Here is a 26,216-nt window from a genome sequence, read left to right on the forward strand (position 1 = left end):
GGATCTACATGTGAAGCGGAGTACATGGCAGCCTCGGAGGCAGCACATGAAGCAATCTGGATGAAGGAGTTCATTGCCAACCTAGGAGTTATTCCTAATGCATCGGGGCCGATGACTCTCTTCTGTGACAACACTGGAGCTATTGCCCTTGCCAAGGAGCCCAGGTTTCACAAGAAGACCAGGCACATCAAGCGTCGCTTCAACTCCATTCATGAAAATGTTCAAAATGGAGACATAGATATTTGTAAAGTGCATATGGATTTGAATGTCGCAGATCCATTGACTAAACCTCTTCCACGAGCGAAACATGATCAACACTAGAAGTCTATGGGTGTACGATTCATCACAATGTAACTAGATTATTGACTCTACTGCAAGTGGGAGACTGTTCGAAATATGCCCTAGAGGCAATAATAAAATGGTTATTATTATATTTCCTTGTTCATGATAATTGTCTATTGTTCATGCTTTAATTGTGTTATCCGGAAATCGTAATACATGTGCGAATACATAGACCATAACATGTCCCTAATGAGCCTCTAGTTGACTAGCTCGTTGATCAATAGATGGTTACGGTTTCCTGACCATGGACATTGGATGTCATTGATAACGGATCACATCATTAGGAGAATGATGTGATGGACAAGACCCAATCCTAAGCATAGCACTAGATCGTGTAGTTCGTTTGCTAAAGCTTTTCTAATGTCAAGTATCATTTCCTTAGACCATGAGATCGTGCAACTCCCGGATACCGTAGGAATGCTTTGGGTGTACCAAACGTCACAACGTAACTGGGTGGCTATAAAGGTGCACTACAGGTATCTCCGAAAGTGTTTGTTGGGTTGGCTCGGATCGAGACTGGGATTTGTCACTCCGTATGACGGAGAGGTATCTCTGGGCCCACTCGGTATTGCATCATCATAATGAGCTCAATGTGACTAAGTAGTTAGTCACAGGATCATGCATTACGGAATGAGTAAAGTGACTTGCCGGTAACGAGATTGAACGAGGTATTGGGATACCGACGATCGAATCTCGGGCAAGTAAAGTACCGATTGACAAAGGGAATTTTATACGGGATTGCTTGAATCCTCGACATCGTGGTTCATCCGATGAGATCATCATGGAACATGTGGGAGCCAACATGGGTATCCAGATCCCGCTGTTGGTTATCGGCTAGAGAGGTGTCTCAGTCATGTCTGCATGATTCCCGAACCCGTAGGGTCTACACACATAAGGTTCGATGATGCTAGGGTTATAAGGAAGGTTTGTAGGTGATTACCGAATGTTGTTCAGAGTCCTGGATGAGATCCCGGACGTCACGAGGAGTTCCGGAATGGTCCGGAGGTTAAGATTTATATATGGGAAGTCACCATACGGTCACCGGAAATATTCGGGGGTATACCGGTATTGTACCGGGACCACCGGAGGGGTTCCGGGGGTCCACCGAGAGGGTCCACCTGCCCCGGAGGGCCTTATGGGCTGTAGGTGGAAGGGAACCAGCCCTTAGTGGGATGGGCGCCAACCCCCCTAGGGCCCATGCACCTAGGGTTTGGGGGGAACCCTAAAAGGGGGGCGCCCCCCTTGCTTGGGGGGCAAGCTCCCTCCCCCCTTGGCCGCCGCCCCCCTCTAGATCTCATCTAGAGGGGCCTGCCCCCTTCCCCCTTCTCCCTATAAATAGAGGGGTGAGGGGAGGGCTGCAGCGCGACATCCAAGGCGCAGCCCCTCCCCTCCCCAACACCTCTCCTCCTCCGCGTGTGCTTGGCGAAGCCCTGCCGGAGAACTGTCACTCCACCACCACCACGCCGCCGTGCTGCTGTTGGAGCCTTCTTCCTCAACCTCTCCCTCCTCCTTGCTGGATCAAGGCATGGGAGACGTCACCGCTCCGTATGTGTGTTGAACGCGGAGGTGCCGTCCGTTCGACGCTTGGATCATCGGTGATTTGGATCACGACGAGTACGACTCCATCAACCCCGTTCTCTTGAACGCTTCCGCTCACGATCTACAAGGGTATGTAGATGCACTCCTCCCCTCTCGTTGCTAGTAAACTCCATAGATTGATCTTGGTGATGCGTAGAAAATTTTAATTTCTGCTACGATCCCCTACAGTATGACTATATTTGGAATACATGCCTACATTACATTGATGAACTGGAGCTACTTCTGTGTCACCCTATGTTATAACTCTTGCATGAGGAATCAGATCCGACATAATTATCCATCATTGATCCATTGCCTACGAGCTTTTCACATACTGATCTTTGCTTAGTTACTTTTCCGTTGCCACTGTTACGATTGCTACAAAAACTGCTACTGTTACTTTTGCCACTGGTACCGTTACTTCCATACTACTTTGCTACTAAATACTTTGCTGCAGATAGTAAGTCTTTTAGGTGTGGTTGAATTGACAACTCAATTGCTAATACTTGACAATATTCTTTGGCCCCCCCTTGTGTCAAATCAATAAATTTGGGTTGAATACTCTACCCTCGAAAACTGTTGCGATCCCCTATACTTGTGGGTTATCAATTGTTCGCTTGAGTGAATTGTTATTTAGAATCTCAAATGATGTTAGAGGTGTTGGAAAGCATGCTTCTATGGTTCAAACTCAGTTAGAACAAGTTACTAAATCTCAAAGAGAGTTGCTTGATGAAATGAATAATAATAAACAAGACTTTGTTGTTAGAGTAGCAACTAGAGGAGGTAAAATGACTCAGGAACCACTTTATCCTGATGGACACCGAAAAAGAATTGAACAAGATTCACAAAGAGTTAACACTGATGCACCTAGTCCTTCTAGAAAGAAAAAGAAGAAGAAAATTTATAGGACTTTGCATGCTTCTAGTGAACCTGAAATAGAAAAACCTCCTGATAATGATAATGAAACTTCTATCTCTGATGCTGAAACTTAGTCTGGTAATGAACACTCACCTTCTGATAATGAAAAAGATAATGATGAGGTTCATGAATATGCTCAACCAAATAATAAAGAACCAGATAGTGATGTTGAGATAGAACCACCTGTTGATCTTGATAACCCACAACCTAAGAATAAAAGATATGATAAAAGAGACTTCATTGCTAAAAACACGGTAAGGAAAGAGAACCATGGGTTCAAAAACCTATGCCCTTTCCACCTAAGTCAACTAAAAAGAAAGATGATGAAGAATTTGAACGCTTTGCTGAGATGCTGAGGCCAGTGTTTTTGCGTACTCGCTTGACTGATATCCTTAAGATGCCTCCTTATGCAAAATACATGAAAGACATCATCACCAATAAGAGAAAAATACTGGAAGCTGAAATCTCCACTATGCTTGCTAATTATACTTTTAAAGATGCAGTACCTAAAAAACTTGGAGATCCGGGAATACCAACTATACCTTGCTCTATCAAAAAGAATTATGTGAAAACTGCTTTATGTGATTTAGGAGCTGGTGTTAGTGTTATGCCTTTCTCTTTATATAAAAGACTTGATTTGAATAAACTCACACCTACTGAAATATCTTTGCAAATGGCTGACAAATCAACTGCCATACCTATCGGTATTTTTGAGGATGTGCCCGTTGTTGTTGCTAATGTTACTATTTTGACTGACTTTGTTATACTTGAGATGCCCGAGGAAGACAACATGTCAATTATCCTTGGTAGACCCTTCTTGAATACTGCAGGGGTTGTTATTGATTGCAATAAAAGCAAGGTCACTTTTCACATCAATGGTAATGAGCATACGGTGCACTTTTCGAAGAAACAATTCCAAGTGAATGGTATTAATGTTATTGAAAAATCTCCGACAATCACTATTGGAAGTTTTCAACTACCTCTACCTACTGTTAAAAAGAAATATGAAATGCTTATTGTTGGGGATATTCATATCCCCGTTGAGGTAACTTAGTGATTTACGAAAGTTCTTCGGTTTCATGCTAATCGAAAGTTGTTGTTAATAAGACTTGATCAACCTTATTAATGGATCATTTTTGAGACGTATGAAGTAGATGGATTTAGTAAGCACTACCTTCTATCCCTACCTTTTGTTTTCTGGTTTTGTTAGTTAAATAAAATAAAATGCCATGTTTTGTGTGTTTTCTGAATTTCCCGTGCAATAAAAAATGACCCAAAAATAAAAGTTCTCAAAATACTCTGAAAATTTAATACGATTTTTTTCTGAATATTTAAGAATTTCGGGTGCAAATAATATCAGAGGGAGGTGCACCAGGTGGGCACAACCCACCTGGGCGTGCCAGGACCCCCAGGCGCGCCCTGGTGTGTTGTGGTCCCCACATGGCCCCCTCACTTATCTCTTCACACCACATCATCACCTACCTCCAGAAAAAATTCACTCTTGCTCTCTCTCCCGTGTTCTTGCTCTCAAACCCGCGGATTTCGATCTCTTTGCTCGAAGCTCCGTTTCCGAAACTGTTTCGTGGGATTGTTGCTTGGTATGTAACTCCATCTTTTGTCCAATTAGTTTTTGTTTTAGTGGTTTATATTTTGATTAATTAGCTACTCTTGGTGCTGTTGTAGATGAGCTTGCATGTTGAATTCTTAGAGTTCTAAGTAGTTTGAATGCTTGCTATGGCCTCTATGCATCCCTATGAGTAGTTGCTATCAATTTTGTGAAGTTTTGGTGTGTGTGGGATCCGACAACCTAGTTGTTTATTCTTGGTAGCCTCTCTTATGGGGAAATGTCTCCTAGTGCTTCCACTGAGCCATGGTAGCTTGCTACTGCTCCGGAACACTTAGGCTGGCCGACATGTGTCCTTCTTCGTTCTTGTGTTTGTCCCTTCGGGGAAATGTCACGCGTTGTTCCTTTAAGTCCTTGTAGCTTGCTACGACTTGGGTTCACACGTTGATGATCGACACGTTCGTTGATGGGTCATGTATGCCTGTCCCTGTAAGTTAGTGCCACCTTGGGTTTACGACTAGTCATGTCGGCCCGGGTTCTCTGTCATATGGATGCTAAAGCTGTCAGGACCCCGATCCTAATTTACACCGATCTAGCATGTAACACATCATATCACTTTACGGCCTCACGCACGGTATTCCCACGGGTGCCAGCTTACCTGGCCTGGGACCGTTTGCGCCTTTTGGCTCACGTATATGATAGTGTTGCTAGCATTCATATGACAAAGAACCCGGGCCGATATGACTAGTCGTGAATCCAAAGTGGCACTAACTTACAGGGACAGGCATACATGACCCAGCAACGAACATGTCGATCATCAACGTATGGACCCAAGTCATAGCAAGCTACAAGGACTTAAGGGATCAATGCGTGACATTTCCCCGAAGGGACAGACACAGGAATGAAGAAGGACACATGCCAGCCAGCCTAAGTGTTCTGGAGCAGTAGCAAGCTACCATGGCTCAGTGGAAGCACTAGGAGACATTTCCCCATAAGAGAGGCTACCAAGAATAAACAACTAGATTTCTCGGATCCCACACATACCAAGCATTTCAAAATCATACACACAATATGCTCGATGTGCGCAAATACAACATGGCATCACAACAAAACTCTACGACTCAAAGTATTTATTCAGAAGACTCCTAAGAGTCATACACAGTAAGAGTTACAATCATGGGTCACACGACCCAACATACAGAGCATACAAGCAACGAAAGCATAAACATGTCTGGTTACAGACATCTGAAAAGGAAGAAAGCTTTAGAGCCTGATTCTACAAGACCCTCCCAAGGGTACAAGATCGTAGCTGAGGTAACAAGCTAAATGTCGGAGTCCACGCAGAACCACTAGTGAGACTGAAGTCTCTCTGCAAAAAAAAATTAAGCAAACGTGAGTACAAATGTACCCAGCAAGACTTACATCAGAACTAGCTACATATGCATCAGTATCAACAAAGGGGGTGGTGGAGTTTAATTGCAGCATGCCAGCTTTGACTCAGTGGCTATCCTAAACTACGTCTGCAAGTAACTCTTTTGAGGTGGCGCACACGAGTCCACATATTCACCAATACACCACTATGGATCCACTCCCGTCTCCCTACGAGAACACCATCCATAGCACTCACGCTTATCTTGCGCATTTTATAGTATCCACTTTCACTTGTCTATGAACTGTATAGGCAACCAAGTAGTCCTTTACCACGGACGCGGCTATTCGAATAGATGATGTTAACCCAGCAGGGGTGTACTTCTTCACACACGCTCTCGCCACTTACCGCCATGTACACGTCATGTATCTCGGCAACCTTCAAGCAGAGCCTGGCGAGGGTGTCGGCCACGACCTGACTAACCACACAAGTCCCTAGTCTAGGTTTATCGCCTATTCGGGTTCCATCCGCAAGGAGATCCGGCAGGGGTTTCACTCACGGCCCCAAACCATGAGATCAGGGTTCCCGAGGCACCAAACGGGTGTCTCGGTACACCGTGCCTCGTGTCTCTACCGCATCATAGCCCACCCCTAGGGTCAGCTCTATGCACGGCCCCAACATATATCCTACAAACACCAGAAACTAGTTGCAACTCCTGGACAGAGATCAAGGTGATTAATAAGTCGAGAGAGCTCGGAGTGCCCGGAGCCCAATGTGTGGTAGTAGCTGATCTTAAATCAGATACACATATCTCAGTTCCTAAGGACGGTTCCAAAGAAACAACCCACCATGTACTCCTACATGGCCTCTCATCGATACCTTTACCAAATCGTGTTCACACACTTAGCTCACACACAGTAGGACATGTTCACACACCTCCAATTCATCCCTGATGAATCAGACCTGACTCCACTCTAAGCAGTAGCAGGCATGACAAATAAGCATGAATGAGTAGGCACATCAGGGCTCAAACAACTCCTACTCATGCTAGTGGGTTTCATCTATTTACTCTGGCAATGACATGTCATGCAGAGGAAAGGGGTTCAACTACCGCAGCATATAACAGATGAATCGTTGTTGTCCTAATGCAGTAAAAGAGAACAAGAGCGAGAGAGTGGGATTGTGTTGGAATGAACAAGGGGGGTTTGCTTGCCTGGCACTTCTGAAGATAGTATAGTTCTTCATCGGTGTCATCAATCACAATGTCGGAACAACGTCCACTGAGAGGGGACAAACACCGGCAACAGAGAAGGAACACAATCAATGCAATGCAACAATATGTTGCATGATCATGACATGGCAATATGCTGTTGATTGAGCTAATGCAACTAGCAACCATATTAAATGAAGTGGGTTTGAACCAAAGGTTCAAATTCAAACTCCACATAAGACATTTCAAATGCCATTAATTCAAATTGTCATATACAGTAGCTTTGGGTTGCTCAAACATGCACGAAACTGCCATAAACAGATTCTTTGGATTTTTTCTGATAATTTTTCATATATAAATTATTTTATTCTAAGTTACGGTCAATTTTCTATGATTTTTAGAAGTTTAGGCAAATTTCTGAAAATAAATAAATCATTTAGATTTATTTAAACTCCATAAATAGTTACTGCGTCAGCATGACCTCGGTGTGATGTCAGCAAGTCAACAGGGCAGCCCAGGTCAACCTGACCAGCGGGACCCACTGGTCAGTGACCCTATGCTGCCTAGGGTCATAGACAGGTGGGGTTGGGTCAACGGACACGTCGACATAGTTAAAGCTAACACGTGGGCCCACTGCAATTAGATTAACCTTAATCTATTTTAGTTAGCCGGTGGGCCCGGCTGTCATTGACTCCAGGGGGTAGTTAGTAGGGTGCTTAGGCCCTAATGGTCGGTTACATTGGCGGTTAGCCGCTGGTGACCATAGCCGACGGCGGAGGTACTTCGGACGGCCGATTCTGGCGGCCGTTCGAGGCGCAGCTAGGCTCTTTCGAATGCCCGCAGAGAGGCGCGTCGGGTGGTGCAAGTGGCAGCTGCAGGGGAGGGCTGTAGCATTGCCGGCGTCGAGGTGGGCGGTGGCGGCGATCGGGCGCATGCGGGCAGCGGTGCTACGGGGCACGGGCGAGCTAGCAAAAGGAATAGGAGGCCTCCTGGAGGCATGAGGAACTCGTTGCCGTGCTCAGCAATGATGGGCGCAGACTGCAATGGTGGCGCACGACAAGGCAGGCATCGGTGGGGCTCGGCCATGGCGGCGACGCTAGTTAGAGGTCGAGCGGAGCAACGGGGTTAGGGAGAGGGGAAAGAGGGGCTCACGGAGATCGCGATGGTGCTGAAGGCGAGCTCGGAGAAGAACCGAAGCAGTCGGGGCGGCGAGGGGGATCTCCGGCGGCCGAGGAGGTAGGAGACATTGGGGATGGTGATTCGGGACTTCCGGCGTCGCTTGGTCGGTGCAGAAAGCGTAGGCGATGGAGGCAAAGCTCGTGGACGTGCTGGCGAAGCGAGGCGGTGGCTAAGGCTACGGCAACGACGAGCGGCGGCGACGGTCGCGCTCGGGTGGCTGTGCACGAGAGGAACAGAGGAGGGGAAATAGAGAGCTGTGAGGGGGCAGGGGGAGAAGGTCTCGGGCGTCTCCGTGGTGCGTTCAGAACAGCCGGGGTGTCACGGTGGAAGCAGGAGCTGGCGCGTGCGGCGACCACGCTCCCTGCCTACTGGCGCGGGGAGGAAGACGACAGAGGGGGCTGCAGTGGTGGGCTGGGCTAGTTGAACTGGGCTGCCAAGTGGGTTGCACAGGCAGGTAGGTCCAGGTAGGTTTCTCTCTCTCTCTCTCTAATTTCTACTTTTGTTCTGTTTTCTAATTTGCAAAATTGTTTTTGATTTAGTAACAACACCAAATCACTTCTATAAATCCTGAAATTAATTATGGGCAATTACTGAATTATCAGAGGCCCTTAGCTATTTTCAAAATTGTTGGAGCATTTAGTAATATTTATAGCAATTAAATGCCCCAATTCAAATAATTTATGACTTAAATTCAGTGCCCAAATTGTTCCTTCAAAATGTTCATTATTTTTGGTTTGGATCAAAGCCCTTGCCAAAAAATACCAAATATCAATAAGGATCATTTTGGTTTCATTGAATGCAATTTTTACTTGAACCTAGTTTGATTCAAGTGATGCTAGGGTTTGAATATCCCCATTTCAAGATTAATTGAAATTTAAAATGATGCATGGATGCAATGCCACTAATTACAAGCAGATATCTAGGGCTGTGACAGTTTTGTTGAGAAAAGTTTGTGGACTAAAAATTTCAGAATTTTTGTTCATCGGAAAAGGATGAATATCTTTAGGAAGTTTGCTTCTAAGAAGAACTCCAAGGGTGTTACCGGGGAGTCGTCTGACAGTGATCTCCATCCTTGGAGGTTGGCGGAGGTACGGCCGTGCGAATGGCCGCACACCCAGTTCATGGAAGAGGCTAGAATCCTTTAGGAGTTCACACAATATGCTGCTAATGCCGGCCTCACCGACTTCATCACAGCTGAATGTGAACAGTATCATCTCCTCACAAACATCTTTGTTCAAAGTTCTACTTTTCTTCCTAGGAATAATCCTCCTGAGGTGCGGTTTGATTTATATGCTGAAACCCATCAGATACCACTCACTGAATTTTGTAACACATGCATGATCCCTTTTGACAGGATCTTAGCTGAGCCTAGGACAGCAGAGTTTGAGGCCTTTTATCGTACCTTGACAGTGAGAGATGAGAGAGGGGTGTCTGCTATCATTGCCGCTGGCTTGCATTTTCCCGCTATTCATTACTTTGCTCTTTTCATTGCAAAATGCTTGCTTGCTAGAGAGAAGGTGGGTGCGCTCAACTCACCAGACCATGCTATTTTGCGTCGTGCATTAGAGGGCGGCAACACTTATAGCTTGGGAGCTATTATGGCATGTCGCCTCCACATCAATAAGTCCAAGGGTAAGATACATGGTGGGATTTTGCTACTTGTTTGGCGACTCACTTCAATGTTGAGATATGCCTTCATGATTATCCTTTGACCAAGTTTACCTAGACCGGGCAGCCACGGAACACCACCATTTTATTGCACGAGATTACCCTGACATCCCTATTCCTTATAACTTGGTTTTTAGCATTGAAACTCATGATATTATTCCATTGCCTGCTCCTGCTTTGTTTGATCCTGTTGCCAGGGCGGATATGGGATTATGCCTGCGGACATCATCGCCAACCGGAACGACCAGGCTGCAGAGGAGGAGGAAGAGCCTCAGCAGTGGGATCAGTGGATGCCCGCTCCTCAGTACCCCAACTACTATCCAGGCTTCTGATTGATTACCAAGTTAGGCCAAAAGCCTAAGCTTGGGGGAGTACGTGTTTCCCACCGACATTACATTCATGTTCACTTATTTCATTTGTCGGTGTCCACACTTTTTCACTGTATCATCCATGCTTAATTTTATTTTCTCGCTTTCTTCTTGTGTGTTTGAAAAACCTTAGAAAAAACCAAAAAAATTAGTTGTAGTTAGTTTAGTTTTTATGCATGCTTCGCTGTAGCATTGAAAAGAAAACCCAAAATGATTTCCTTGTTCTTCTTTTGCTTGTTGGGAGCTTTCCCGTGTAAATAGTTTTTCTCGTTTTTTCTTTTCCCTTTTATTTGCTTGTACAAGAAAACCAAAAACTACAAAAATATTTCAATGTGTTTCTCTGAATTTTTTTCTTTGTATTTGAGTCATACTGAGGAGAAGACCACGATGAAAATGTTGAGTGGCTCTCATATGAATAACTGTGGATCTAATAAAGAGCCCATTTTACCTTGTCTTCTCCTGTTGAATAAAATGTTTGCAGATTCTAGCTTAGTCCACAGCACTCTTGCACTATTATTATTTTCATATCGTTCGGTCGTGCAAGTGAAAGGCAATAATGACGATATTCGATGAACTGGTCGTGGCAGAGAGAAACGGGTATGAAATCGACTTGTTCTGTTTGTGTAAATATGTTTAACCTAGTATCCATGATGCAACCCATTATGATTAAACATGTTTGCAATGACAATTAGAGATTATAGTTTCTCATGACATGCATAAGTAGCTAGGAGTGGATAATGATTTATCTTGGATATCAACATTGTGTTAAAATGATTATGATGTAGTATGATGATATGGTATCCTCCTCTGAATGTCTGGGTGGCTTGACTTTGCACATGTTCATGCATGTAGTTGAATCAAAACCAACATAGCCTCTATGATATTTATGTTCATGGTGTTCATATCCTACTCATTCTAGTGTCCAATGTTACTTATGCATAATGCACATTCATGACCGTTGTTGCTCTCTAGTTGGCTGCTTCTCAACCTATTTGCTAGCCTTTGCCTGTACTAAGTGGGAATTATGCTTGTAAATCAAAAACCTTGAACCCAAATTTATTCCAAATGAGTCCACCATACCTACCTATATGCGGTATTACCTTGCCGTCCTAAGTAAATTTGCATGTGCCACCTCTAAAAACTTCTAATAAATATCCTTTTTGTGTGCCTAGATCGTTCATGGAACGACAGGAGGTGGTCGGTATCTTCCATGCTAAGCGGGTTATTCTCAGGTCGAGTGTTTATTCACTCGCCATCACACGGGAAAAGGGCGGTAATAGGGATTCCCTGTCCCGAACTCAAAAATGCAAATAATTAAACAAAACTCCCCCGGGACTGTTGTTGGTTTGGACGGCACTCGTTGTTTCGGACAAGCCGTGGAGTGTGGTTTTTGGTGGAGGGGGAGTAAACCTTTACTTTTATCGCTTGGGAACCACCACTAGCATGCTTAGCATGGAAGATATTGATAACTGATAGTCGTGAAGTAAATGAGAAGGGTGCATGTCTCAAAATATCATTTACCTTTGTTTTAAAAGCTTGAGCTCTGGCACCTCTGCAAATCACTGCTTCCCTCTGCGAAGAGACTATCTATTTACTTTTATGTTGTGTCATCACCTTCTAAAACAAGCGCCAGAACCTGAGAGCACTGCTGTCATGACTTATGCATTGTGTGTAGCTAATGTTGGGTGCATCATGACTGGATCTTTTCTACCATGAATTACAATATTTAGTCGCTGCTTGATCTTTGGAGGTGCTCTGCATTTATGTTTTGCGGTCTCAGAAAGGGCTAGCGAGATACCACTATTGTCATATTATATCATGGTTGTTTTGACAACATGTTGCTGTCTGAGGTATCTTATTATTGCTTGCTAGCTGATTATGTCATTGATATGAGTTAATATAATCTTTAAGAGTTCTTGTCGGCATGGTCAGTTATAATGTTGGCTGAAAACCTGGGTGTTGTTTAAGCTTATTTATGCAAACAAGAGCAAAAGAGTTCGTAAAAGTTTTTCTTTTTCACTTTCAGTTTCTCAACTATATTGCTTGAGGATAAGCAAAGGTTTAAACTTGGGGGAGTTGATACGTCTCCAACATATCTACTTTTCCTAACGCTTTTCATGTTGTTTTGGACTCTAATTTGCATGATTTGAATGAAACTAACCCCGGACTGACGCCGTTTTCAGCAGAACTACCATGGTGTTGTTTTTGTGCAGAAATAAAAGTTCTCGGAATGGAACGAGACTTTGAGAGGATTTTTTATACAATAAATAAGAATTTCTGGAACCAAGATCCACCGGAGGGGGCACCTGGGTGGGCACAACCCACCAAGGCGCACCCCCCCTCCTGGCGCGCCCACGTGGGTTGCCCCCACCAGGTGGCCCCGTAGACCCTGAAACCGACGCTATAAAATCCTATTTTTCCAGAAAAAATCAGGGAGAAAGAATTATCGCGGTCCACGAGACGGAGCCACCGTCACCTCCTGTTCTTCATCGGGAGGCTAGATCTGGAGTCCGTTTGGGGCTCCGGAGAGGGGGATGTTCGTTCTTCGTCATCACCAACCCTTCTCCATCGCAAATTCCATGCTCCCCAGCGGGAGTGAGTAATTCCTTCGTAGGATCGCTGGTCGGTGAGGAGTTGGATGAGATTCATCATGTAATCGAGTTAGATTTGTTAGGGTCTGATCCCTAGTATCCATTATGTTCTAAGATTGATGTTGCTATTGCTTTGCCATGCTTAATGCTTGTCAGTTTGGGCCCGGGTGCCATGATTTCAGATCAGAACTGTTTATGTTACCACCATTATATCCATGTTCTAGATCTGATCCTGGAAGTTATAGTCACCTACTACGTGTTATGATCCGGCAACCCCAGAGTGACAATAGTCGGGACCACTCCCGGTGATGACCCTAGTTTGAGGAGTTCATGTATTCACCGTGTGTTAATGCTTTGTTCCGGTTCTCTGTTAAAAGGAGGCCTTAATATCCATTAGTTTCCAATATGACCCCGCTACCACGATAGGGTAGGACAAAAGATGTCATGCAAGTTCTTTCCATAAGCACGTATGACTATTTACGGAATACATGCCTACATTATATTGATGAACTGGAGCTAGTGCCGTATCGCCCTAGGTTATAACTGTCTCATGATGAATATCATCCAACAAGTTACCGATCCAATGCCTACAAATTTATCTTATATTGTTCTTGCTAAGTTACTACTGCTATCGTCACTATTGCACTTGCTACAAAATTATTACTATCATTGTTACCGTTACTATTGCTGTCACTACTATCAAAACTATCATATTACTTTGCTACTGATCATGTTGCTGCAGATAATTAATCTCCAGGTGTGGTTAAATTGACAACTCAGCTGCTAATACCTTCACATATTCTTTGGCTCCCCTTGTGTCGAATCTATAAATTTGGGTTGAATACTCTACCCTCGAAAACTGTTGTGATCCCCTATACTTGTGGGTTATCAGTTATTCAGCTTTGGCCTGAAGTTTAAGAGCACATCAACAATTCAGAGCAGGGCATTGGCAGAGTTTATTGCAGAATGGACGCCAACCCCTGACGAGGAAGTGCTGGAAACAGTTATCCCGGCAAGGAAGCACCCCAAGAATGGATCATGTATTTCGATGGTGCCTTTTCCCTACGGGTGTTGGGGCTGGCGTGCTTCTCGTTGCCCCCTCCGGGGAGCACTTGAAGTACGTCGTCCAGATGCACTTTGCCCGAGAAGAGGCGACCAAAAATACAGCTGAGTATGAAGGGCTCCTTGGCAGGCTCAGGATTGCCGCAGAATTGGGAATCAAGAAGCTGATCATTTGAGGAGATTCACAGCTTGTGGTGAGACAAGTCAACTAGGATTACCAAAGTCCATTGATGGAGGCATACGTTGAGGAAGTGAGAAGATTGGAGGAGCGCTTTGACGGATTGCAAACAGAGCACGTACCTGTAAGGGCATATTTCTCCCTAAGTGGTTTTGGTGATTGATGATAATGCATTTGCGGACTAATTGTGTGCATTGAGCATTTCAGATATCTCATGTCTAGGAACACTTCTACGACAGCACAAGCATGACTATCTTGATTCTGTCATAAATTTGTCATGGATGTACATGCATGATAGAAAACGTGACCTACTGTGACAAACACGTATCATCACGGAAGTCTATTTTTTTGTAGTGCTTGCGGTAGTACCGCAAGGGCGCGCGGTAGTACTGCTCCAGCGGTTCTACCGCTCGTTGCCTTGTGCAACAGGGCCTCACTTGGCTCCTACCGCACGAGCGGTAGTACCGCACCTACTAGCGATAGTACCGCAAGCCTATGCGGTAGTACCGCTTGTACGTGCGGTAGTACCGCATGTCGCGGGCTGAGTAGGTGGCTAACGGTTGGATTTTTCCTCTCACTATATAAGGGGGGGTCTTCTTCCCCAAGTTGACCATCTCTTCCCTCCCCAAGTTCCATTGTTGCTCAAAGCTCCATTTTCGCCCGATCTCTCTCCCTAGCCAATCAAACTTGTTGATTTTCTAGGGATTGGTTGAGAAGGCCCCGATCTACACTTCCACCAAGAGAAATTTGATTCCCCCCACTAATCCCTTGCGGATCTTGTTACTCTGGGTGTTTGAGCACCCTAGACGCACCACGGAGCCATATTGCATTGTGGTGAAGCTTCGTGGTTTCGTTGGGAGCCTCCAATTAAGTTGTGGAGATTGCCCCAACCTTGTTTGTAAAGGTTCGATCGCCGCCTCCAAGGGCACCAATAGTGGAATCATGGCATCTCGCATTGTGCGAGGGCGTGAGGAGAATACGGTGGCCCTAGTGGATTCTTGGGGAGCATTGTGCCTCCACACTGCTCCAACAGAGACGTACTTCCTCTCAAAGGGAAGGAACTTCGGTAACACATCCTCGTCTCCAACGGTTCCACTCTTGGTTATCTCTTACCTTTACTTGTGCAAGCTTATATTGTGTTGTATCCCTTGCTTGCTTTTGTGCTTGTTGTTGTTGCATCATATAGGTTGCCCACCTAGTTGCATCATATAAGAGCGTGGTCATCGTTTGGCTCTTGAGGAGTCACACAACGATGATCATGCTAAATTAAAGAAAGATCTTGATCATGCTCTTGATGTATCTCGTGTGCTCAATTCTGAGAAGGCCAAACTTGGGGTTGATCTTGCTAGACTCAAGGAGGAGTTTGATATACTTGACAAGGCTCACAAAGCCTTGAAGGGTGCTCATGCTAGCCTCAAAGAGTCTCATGATCAACTCCAAGTGAAGCTAACCCAGGAAAAAGCCACTTTTCCTCATATGGTTTTAATTGATAATGCAAATGCTACTAACCCTTGTTGTGAGCATGTGCATCTTGTGGAGGAGAATGAAAAGTTGAAGGAACAACTTGAGAAAGGCCTCGTGTCTTGCATACAAGGTGAAAAGAACCTCAACGACCTTTTGAGCAATCAAAAGGAAGTTGTGGTCAAGGAGGGAATTGGGTTTGTACCCAAGTCCAAGAACAAGAAGAAGAATGACAAGGCCAAATGACCTCCTCCTCTCAAGCAAACTTTTGTGAAGGAGGGAGAGGGTGCTTCTAAGGAGAAGAAGAACAATGAGAAGGGTGGTGGTGTCAAGAAGGGAAATGCCACCCCTTCCAACAAAGCCGGCGACTTTAACCCTTCTTATGTGTTATGCCGTGCTAGTGATGGACATGTTTATGCTAAATTTGTTGGTTCTCCTTATGAGTACATTGAATGGTCTATTTGGGTTCCTAAGTCCCTTGTTACTAACATCAAAGGAGCCATTACAAAATGGGTACCTAAAACCAATCATTGATCTCTTGTAGGTGTTTGCTTCCGGTGGGGTATCATGGTTGGTCAATAGTGGAGCCACAAATAATATGACCGGAAGCAATGACTTGGTGGTGGATGTGCACAAGATTTCATCTATGCCCACCAATGTCGAGTGGGGTGATGCCTCGTCTTCTAAGGTATTGGGTCTTGGCAAGGTTGTCATTTCTCATGATCTCACGATCGAGAAAGTCATGCTTGTTGAGTCCCTTGCATGCAATTTACTTTCCGTTCGTCAACTTGCACTCATGGGCTTTGCCAGTTTCTTTGATATTGATATCGTGGCCCTCTTGTGGAGCAACACTCTTAAAGTAGCCTTTGTTGGGCATGTCGAGAACGGTCTTTATGTGATTAACTTCTCGGAGCGACCCACTAAGACCGCGACATGCCTAATGGCTAAAGTTGACGTGGGATGGCTTTGTCAATATGAGATCTTTGCAAAGTCTTCTCAAGGGGGACCATGTCCGTGGACTAACGAAGTTTTGCCAATGATCGTGCTTGCAGTGCTTGTATCGAAGGAAAGCTACATGAGAAGGCTCACCCTCCCACGACTATCATCTACTGGAAGAGGCCCTTGGAGCTCCTTCACTTGGATCTCTTTGGACCTCCATCCTTTGATAGTCTTGGGGGTAGAAAGTATTGCTTGGTGATTGTGGATGATTATTCAAGATACACTTGGGTATACTTCTTCAAGAGGAAGAATGAGACCCAACAAACCGTTATCGACTTTGCAAATGAAGCTCAACGCCAACACAATGTAAAGATCTTGACGATAAGAAGTGACAACGGCACCGAGTTCAAGAACTACACCTTGGATGAGTTTCTTAGCAATGAGGGGATCAAGCATCAATATTCCGCACCTTACACCCCTCAAAAAAATGGCGTAGCGGAGAGGAAGAATCGGACATTGATGGATGCGGCAAGGAACCATGATGGTGGAGTTCAAGTCTCCATACAACTTTTGGGCCGAAGCTATCAACACTGCTTGTCATGCATCCAATCGGCTCTACCTCCGCAAAGGCTTGAACAAGACTCCATATGAGATACTCACCGGTAACAAGACCAATCTCAGGTACTTCCGGATGTTCGGGTGTAAGTGTTTAATTCTCAAGAAAGGTGTTCGCTTGTCTAAATTTGAGGCTAGAGCTCATGAGGGTATATTTGTTGGTTATGCTACAAACTCTCATGCTTACCGTGTCCTCAATAAGTCCACGGGACTTATTGAGTAGACGTGCAACGTGGAGTTTGATGAGAATAACGGATCCCAAGTGGAGCAAAGTGGTACTTGTGATGTAGGTGATGAAATTCCTCCCCAAGCCATAAGAAGAATGGGTGTTGGTCATATCCTACCCACCGAGGAACCCCTTGTGGTCGAGGAGAAGGACAATGTTCCACTCAAGTGGAACCATCACCAACCCAAGACCCACACGCTTCCGAAGAACAAAGTGAAGGCCCTCAACCAAATGAACAAGATCAAGGGCAAGATCAACCTCAAGATGGTGGTGAACCACCAAGTGATGCCCAAGATCAAGTTCTCACCACCGAGCAAGTTCAATATAAAGAGCAAGCTCAAGATCAAGAACAAGCTCAAGACGACGCTCAAGATGATCAAGTTTCCACTCCTCAACTCACTCATGAGGAGGAATTGGAGCGTTGTGCCGCCAAGATTGCATCCAAGCTCACTACCAAAGATCATCTCATGACGAATGTGCTTGGAAGCTTAAGAAAGGGGGTAAGCACTCATAGACAATTAGCAAACTATTGTGAACATCACGCGTTTGTTTCTTGTGTTGAACCCCAAAAGGTCTATGAGGTGCTCGAGGATCCGGATTGGCTTAATGCCATGCATGAAGAACTCAACAACTTCGAGCACAAAAAGGTGTGGAGATTGGTGCCAAGGCCAACGGGGAACCATAATGTCATTGGAACCAAGTGGATATTCAAGAACAAGCAAGATGCTCATGGAATTATCGTCCGCAACAAGGCTCGTTTGGTAGCACAAGGCTACTCCCAAGTCAAGGGTATCGACTACGGTGAAACCTTTGCTCCCATTGCTCGCCTTGAATATATTCGTTTGTTGATTGCTTATGCTTCACATCATAACTTCAAGTTGCAACAAATGGATGTGAAGGGTGCCTTTCTTAATGGTCCTATTAATGAGTTGGTGCATGTCAAACAACCCCCGGGGTTTGAGGATCCCTATTTCCCCGATCATGTGTACCAACTTGATAAGGCATTATAAGTCCTTAAACAAGCCCCACGTGCATGGTATGAGCACCTTTACCGAGTTGTTGCAAGATCGTGGGTTTGAAATTGGGAAAATCGACCCCACTCTTTTTACTAAGAAGGTCAAAGGGGAGTTGTTTGTATGCCAAATATATGTTGATGATATTATCTTTGGTTCCCCTAAAAAAGCTTTCAATGAGGAATTTGCCGCTCTAATGACCTCAAAGTTCAAGATGTCCATGATGGGAGAGTTGAAGTTCTTTCTCGGGTTTGAAATCAAGCAAAGAAGAGAAGGAACCTTCATCAACCAAGCCAAATACACTCAAGACATGCTCAAGGGATTCAAGCTAAGTGATTTCAAGCCGGCTTCCACTCCAATTCCCGTCAAATGCCAACTTGACATAGATCCCAATGGTAAAGAGGTGGGTCAACAGGTATATCACTCCATGATTGGCTCCTTGCTTTACCTTTGTGCATATAGACCGGATATCATGTTGAGTGTGGGAATTTGTGCACGGTTTCAAGCCGCACCTAAGGAAAGCCACTATGTGGCGGTCAAGAGAATCTTTCGATATTTGGCTCATACCCCAAACTTTGGCTTATGGTACCCAAGAGGAGGAAACTTAAACCTTGTGGGCTTTTCGGACTCGGATTGGGTGGGGGACAAAGTGGATAGGAAGTCAACTTTCAGAGGGTGCCAATTCCTTGGTTGCTCTTTGGTGAGTTGGTCTTCCAAGAAGCAAAGTTGTGTGTCTCTCTCGTCCACCAAAGCGGAGTATGTGGCCGCCGGTAGTTATTGTGCTCAACTTCTTTTGATGAGGCAAACTTTAAAGGATTACAGTGTCATTTGTGACAAAGTGCCTCTTTGGTGTGACAATGAAAGTGCCATCAAGATCTCTCTCAACCCGGTGCAACACTTCAAGACGAAGCATATTGAGATTCAGTATCACTTTATCCGGGATCATATTAGGTGAGGGGAGATCGGGCTCAACTATGTCAACACTCATGATAACCTTGCAGATACCTTCACGAAGCCCTTGGATGAAGCAAGATTTCACGAGTTAAGGCATGAGCTAAATATCATTGATTCGAGCAATGTGGCTTGAACCCTTGCACACCTCACCATACTCATCTTAATGTCTTCTCTAGGTGTAGGCATGGACATAGGGGGAGTGTTGTTCTCTCAATGAACTCTCCCTCCCCCCATTATGCATAAATTGATCAACTCTTTCACATTAGCCATTTTTATGGTACTTGTGCTTAAAAGACGAGTTTTGGTCATGGGCGCAAGGATAATTCTTCGTGGTGCCATACCAATTGACTAAAACATAGGTGGCTCCGGCCACCGCCCTCTCCTTGGAGAGGTTGTGTTTTGTGTTTGGTATTTGTTGTCTTTTTTCCTTTCTGTTGAGCCGTGCTTGTGTTTGAGTTGCCTCGTGTGTGTGCTCTTTTGTGTGTGCGGTTGCTTGAAGGTTGCGTTGCAAAGGCCATGTTCTTCTTTTCTTGTCAAAACTTGCACTTTCTTGGGGTTATGGTACTACCGTGGGAAGCCACGGTACTACCGCGGGAGATGGGTTGCCCTGTGCATGCACAGCTGCATCCCAGGCACGGTACTACCGCTTCCCTCGCGGCAGTAATTTTTTACTGCCTCTGGAAGAGCGGTACTACCGCCCTGCGAGCGGTACTTCCGCCCGGACGGTACTACCGCGAGGACCCACAATACTACTGCTTCATTGCGAGCGAGTGGGGGTTAAGAGCGGAGCAGGGGGAGTTCCAACTCCCCCATACCCATTCATCTCCTTTCCCCACTCTGTCTCTCTCTCTCTCTCCTGCCCAAGAACGGTGCCGGATGACCTCGCCGAATCTCCGTCTCCGGCCGCTTTCCTCGCATTCCGACCGGTGGCATCGTTCCCCACCTCGCCCTCTTGCCATGGACCCCGGTATCTCCCCTAGTCCCTCTCTTTTTGTTCCGTTCTTGTGCTTCTAGGTCTTGGGGAGATGCATGTGTAGTTCGTGTGATTTTTGGCTAAATCTTTGCAAGAGGAGATTGTAGGAGAGTGCTAGTGCAGTAGATATGCTATTTGGTGTGATACAACATTGTAGTTTTGATCAACGGTAGTACCTATCTATTTTTTTGCAGATTTTTTAGATCCGTAGATGCAGTACTACTGCTATCGTCACTATTGCACTTGCTACAAAATTATTACTATCACTGTTACCGTTACTATTGCTACTGTCACTACTATTAAAACTATCATATTACTTTGCTACTGATCACGTTGCTGCAGATAATTAATCTCTAGGTGTGGTTGAATTGACAACTCAGCTGCTAATACCTTCAAATATTCTTTGGCTCCCCTTGTGTCGAATCTATAAATTTGGGTTGAATACTCTACCCTCGGAAACAGTTGCGATCCCCTATACTTGTGGGTTATCAATTATCCAACTTTGGCCTGAAGTTTGAGAGCACATCAACAATTAAGAGCAGGGCATCGGCAGAGTTTATTACAGAATGGACGCCAACCCTTGACGAGGAAGTGCTGGAAATAGTTATCCCGGGCAAGGAAGCACCCCAAGAATGGATCATGTATTTCGATGGTGCCTTTTCCCTACAAGGTGCTGGGGTTGGCGTGCTTCTCGTTGCCCCCTCCGGGGAGCACTTGAAATACGTCGTCCAGATGCACTTTGCCCAGGAAGAGGCGACCAACAATACAGCTGAGTATGAAGGGCTCCTTGCCAGGCTCAGGATTGCCGCAGAATTGGGAATCAAGAAGCTGATCATTTGAGGAGATTCACAGCTTGTGGTGAGCCAAGTCAACAAGGATTACCAAAGTCCATTGATGGAGGCATACGTTGAGGAAGTGAGAAGATTGGAGGAGCGCTTTGACGGATTGCAAACAGAGCACGTACCTGTAAGGGCATATTTCTCCCTAAGTGGTTTGGTGATTGATGACAATGCATTTGCGGACTAATTGTGTGCATTGAGCATTTTCAGATATCTCATGTCTAGGCACAAGACGATTCGGTGCCCCTCGGAGCCTATCGAAGATGGCATTTCTCTATGTTTCTTTTCGGTGGATTTGATTCGTAGGAAAGCCGTACTACTAAGAGGGGGTCCGCTTCGAAAAGGTTAGGGTGGAATCATCACGTACACATATGTACCTTCGCACCACCTTTCCTTGCTTCATTGGAGCACCGGTTGTTCCCCTTGTTGTTGCGAAGATGAAGGCCTCCTAGTGCTACTGGTCTGCAGCGTGCGGTAGTACTGCTCAAGGGAGCAGTAGTACCGCAGCTGGCCACGGTAGTACCGCCCAAGGCAGCGGTAGTACCGCTCCTAGCATGCAATAGTACCGTGGCCTCGGGCCCAGCACGGTGGCGTGAGCGGATGTAGGGGCGGAAGTAATTTTTTAGCGCTCCCTGTGAGCTGTAGTACCGTGCCAGATTTTTGCACTGACCGAAACTCAACAGAAGTAGCCACGGGTGTAATTTTACTAGTCTGTGCCTTCCCGGCCTAGAATGAGCCCTGCCTTGCGGTAGTACCGCAAGGGCTCGCGGTAGTACCGCTCCCGTAGTTCTACCGCTCGTTGCCTTGTGCAATAGGGCCTCACCTGGCTCCTACCGCACGAGCAGTAGTACCGCACCTGCCAGCGGTAGTACCGCAAGCCTATGCGGTAGTACCGCTTGTACGTGCGGTAGTACCGCATGTCGCGGGCTGAGTAGGTGGGTAACGGTTGGATTTTTCACTCACTATATAAGGGGTCTTCTTCCCCAAGTTGACCATCTCTTCCCTCCCCAAGCTCCATTGTTTTTCAAAGCTCCATTTTCACCCGATCTCTCTCCCTAGCCAATCAAACTTGTTGATTTTCTAGGGATTGGCTGAGAAGGCCCCGATCTACACTTCCACCAAGAGAAATTTCCCCCCCCCACTAATCCCTTGTGGATCTTGTTACTCTTGGGTATTTGAGCACCCTAGACGGTTGAGGTCACCGCGGAGCCATATTCCATTGTGGTGAAGCTTCGTGGTTTCATTGGGAGTCTCCAATTAAGTTATGGAGGTTGCCCCAACCTTGTTTGTAAAGGTTCGGTCGCCGCCTCCAAGGGCACCAATAGTGGAATCACGGCATCTCGCATTGTGTGAGCGCGTGAGGAAAATACGGTAGCCCTAGTGGCTTCTTTGGGAGCATTGTGCCTCCACACCGCTCCAACGGAGACCTACTTCCTCTCAAAGGGAAGGAACTTCGGTAACACATCCTCGTCACCAACGGTTCCACTCTTGGTTATCTCTTACCTTTACTTGTGCAAGCTTATATTGTGTTGTATCCCTTGCTTGCTTTTGTGCTTGTTGTTGCTGCATCAAATTATATTTTCCCACCTAGTTGCATATCTAGATAACCTACTTTGATGAAAAGTTTAAATTGGTAAAGAAAAGCTAAAAATTGTTAGTTGCCTATTCACCCCCCCCTCTAGTCAACTATATCGATCCTTTCAATTAGTATCAGAGCCTCATCTCTTTATTAAGGACTTTGCTGTCCGAAGAGTATGGTTGACATCGTAGACGATGTGGAGGAGCACCCTAGTGTGATTCCGTCCTAGTCTACGGCCGATGGGGAATCCTCGGTCTCACGTGAGGAGTTCAATGCGGCTTTGGACACATTGAAAACTTCCATGACGACCGAGGTTGAAGGCATGTTCAATAAGTTTTTAGAAGGCCTTAAGTTATCCACCGCACCAATGAAAGTGGGTGATCCGCCAACAAGGTGACGGATGCTAACTCCGACAAGGGGGAAGCTACTAGTGACAAGTTCCTTTATCTAGTGGTAGAAGTGGAAATGGCATCTTTTCCCATGTTGAGCCTCCACTCACTTATGGAGGACCGGTTCCCTCCACTCATTTGAATCATGTTGGTCCTCCTCCTAAGTTTGTGAAGAATGAGGATTTTGCCTCTTGGGTCTATCGCTTTAAACGTCATTTAAATCATAGTAATACTAATCTTTGGAGAATCATTGAGCAAGGTTTCTACTCGCATGACCCAAGCAACTTCACCCCTAGAGAAGCCGCGGATAATCAATTCAACGAGTCCGCTCTCTTCATCATTCAAGATGCAATTCCATCCGAAGATATTGCACATCTCCGACCCTTCACCGTGGCTAAGGAAGCATGGCAACATGTTGTTTCCATTTACAAGGGAAGTGCAAGCATTCAATGCTCCAACTATGAAGTGGTGCAAGATGAAGCCGATGAGTTTGCAATGAATGAAGATGAAGAACCTCGTGAGCTTTACCGGAGATTAACCACTCTCACGGTCTCACTCCGAGATCATGGGAGCAAGGATATAGATGACAATTGGATCAAGCGCAAGTTTCTCAAGGCCATGATGCCTTACCATAAAGCCATGTCCTCCGTCATCCGTCAAAGGCCGGACTTCCACACCTTCTCCTCAAGTGAAGTGTTGGACGAGTTTCTGGCAATGAGGATCTTGGACAAGACCGCCGACAATGCGGTGTTGCATTCTCAACAAGCAAGAAAGCCCAACCTTGCCTTGAAGGCCAAGGCTAGTGTCGGTGTACAAAAAGAGGGGCACACTTTTGTACCCCTATACCTGTGCACGGGCAGTCGGAGCCGCGCCCACGGTCACACCAAGCAGAACAGGGGAGGTGAGCCGAGGTAGGACCGAAGCCCAAGATAATCCGAGCAACGCCAAGACCAAGACCACAAAGAGTAGAGGGACGAAGCAGGTTCCCCCGGCAAGACCCTTGCCGGGGCAGCTCGCCCCACACCAACAGAGCGAGCCACCCTTGAGCCCACGGTCCCCAACGCCATCATCCACGTGGGGCCAGGGCTCGGGCAGGCACCTCTGCGGTGGCATGCATATCTTTGTGAAGACATATTCAAGATCAGATGAGGATTGGAAGACGACGATCCTCGGCAAGATCCTTGCCGAGGAAGGCCACCAGACCCCCGGCAAGGTCCTTGCCGGGGACGACAGCGCGCCACGACAAGACCCTTGTCGGGCCACCCGGCAAGACCCTTGCCGGCCCACCCGGCAAGACCCTTGCCGGCCCATCCGGCAAGGCCCTCACCAAGGACGCCAACGGGGTCACCGCCAGGCCCATGCCAACCAAGCTTCCACCGCCGTTCACATGCAGCTGCCAGCCCAACCAGCTGGGCGGGCACCTGCATGGCAACATGCAGCTCCCAGGCCAACTCATCGAGCGCCTGCGTGGCGGCATGTAGATCTTCGTGAAGGCTCCACCACCGCGCCACCTCAGCTGCCTGCCTACCTACATGGTGCCGCACGCATCGCTGGCCAAGGTGCGTGTCGAAGCGAGGAGGAGCGGCACTGGACGGGACGGGCCTCACCCCCGTCCCCGATAAAGCAGAGGGACACCTAAGCTACACATTAAAGGCGTCTTGTCCTGTAATACGAGCGATAAGCTCAGGGCACTGTGCGCCTTTCCACCTCATGTGTGCCACTGTGGCAGCCCCTTTCGACTATAAAAGGAGGCCCGTGGCATACTGGAGGGGGATTTGGCTCTTTCGAACCACGCACTCACCACAACTAGTTCGAGAGCTCAAGAACTCTCTGAAATACACCCACCAAAGCAAGACTAGGGTTTTACGCATCCTCGCGGTCCGAACCTGGTTAAACGCTCCTTGTGCTGGCTACTGATCCTGCTCTTCTTGCAACCCTGCGCCCCGGCAACAGTAGTAGGGATTCTTGTGATCCCATAGGTGTCGTTTCCCCCGACATCTTTGGCGCGCCAGGTAGGGGCGCAATTGGGAGAATCTGGTCTAGTAGTTAGCCTAGCAGTTCTTCGTCGCCATGGCTCCTAAGAAGAAGACGGCCACGGCGATCGGCTCGCTCGGAGCTGCACGGCCCGTGCCGGTGCGGACGAGCAGTGGACCGGTCGCGAACAGTACCCGGGCCGCGGTCCGCGAGCACCAGCATCGCCCAGGCACTCAGAGCCTGGCGAGCGGCATCGTTCGCGCGCCAGACGACTGGCTGCACGTCGCCAGATCCAAAGACGGAGCTGGGCCCCCCGCAGGCGGCGCGGGGCCCTCTAGGGGTGTCGTTGTGCCACCTCCGGGCGGCGCAGCGACCTCCAAGATGCCCACACCGGCGACCACCGCGCGCTCTTCCCATGGTGTGCGCGCCGAGCAGCGTCACCACGTTGGTGACCCTGGGCACCGCCGTGGGAAGAGCCATGTGCGTCATCCGCAAGATGAAGGGGTTCAGCACACTCGCCGAAGCGCTGGCGAAAATGGAACGCAGCCGCTGGGTCGTAACGGAGCTCCTTCTAATGTAGTTAGAAGTCGAAGCGCGCCGCGATCCACGCAGCTGTCGCCACCGCCCATGCCAGCGGAAGCTTTGGCGCGCGCGCAGCTGCTCCTCGACTTCCCTCCTGCTGCAGAGAAGCTCGACGAGTGGAGGGCCACCATCCGGAGCCTCGTCACTGTCGCCAACCAAGACGATCCGTGACTGGCGGGGCCCTCGGGTCGGCGCTCCACCGAGCCACCGCATGCTGGCGCTGGGAGGACCGGGGGAGCTGCAGCCACGGTGCACTCTCCTCCTCCTCGCCAGCAGCCGCGGGCGTCGGCCCGTCATGACGACGCTTATGATAACATCTCCATAGCTCGTCCGACCCGCGGACCCTCCGCGACCAGCGCTAGGTCCTTCAGGAATGAGCTCACGAAGACGCTCGAACCACCGTCGAGCGCCGGCGCGAAACACGCCGCCAGTCGGACAAGCGGGCGGGACCCGCTATGGACCACCCAGCACCGGGGGGCCCCGGCGGCCTACCTTACGAGGTGGGCTGCCCGGCCTTTACCCGTGAGCTGCGGCAGTTCCAGTGGCCGTCCCACCGCACGTTCAAGCCCGACGTCGGCGAGAAGTACACTGGCAAGACCAATCCGTCTGAGTTCCTCTGCATCTACACCATCGCGATGCAGGCTA

Source organism: Triticum aestivum, chromosome 4D (assembly GCF_018294505.1).
Source record: "Triticum aestivum cultivar Chinese Spring chromosome 4D, IWGSC CS RefSeq v2.1, whole genome shotgun sequence".
NCBI lineage: Eukaryota > Viridiplantae > Streptophyta > Magnoliopsida > Poales > Poaceae > Triticum > Triticum aestivum.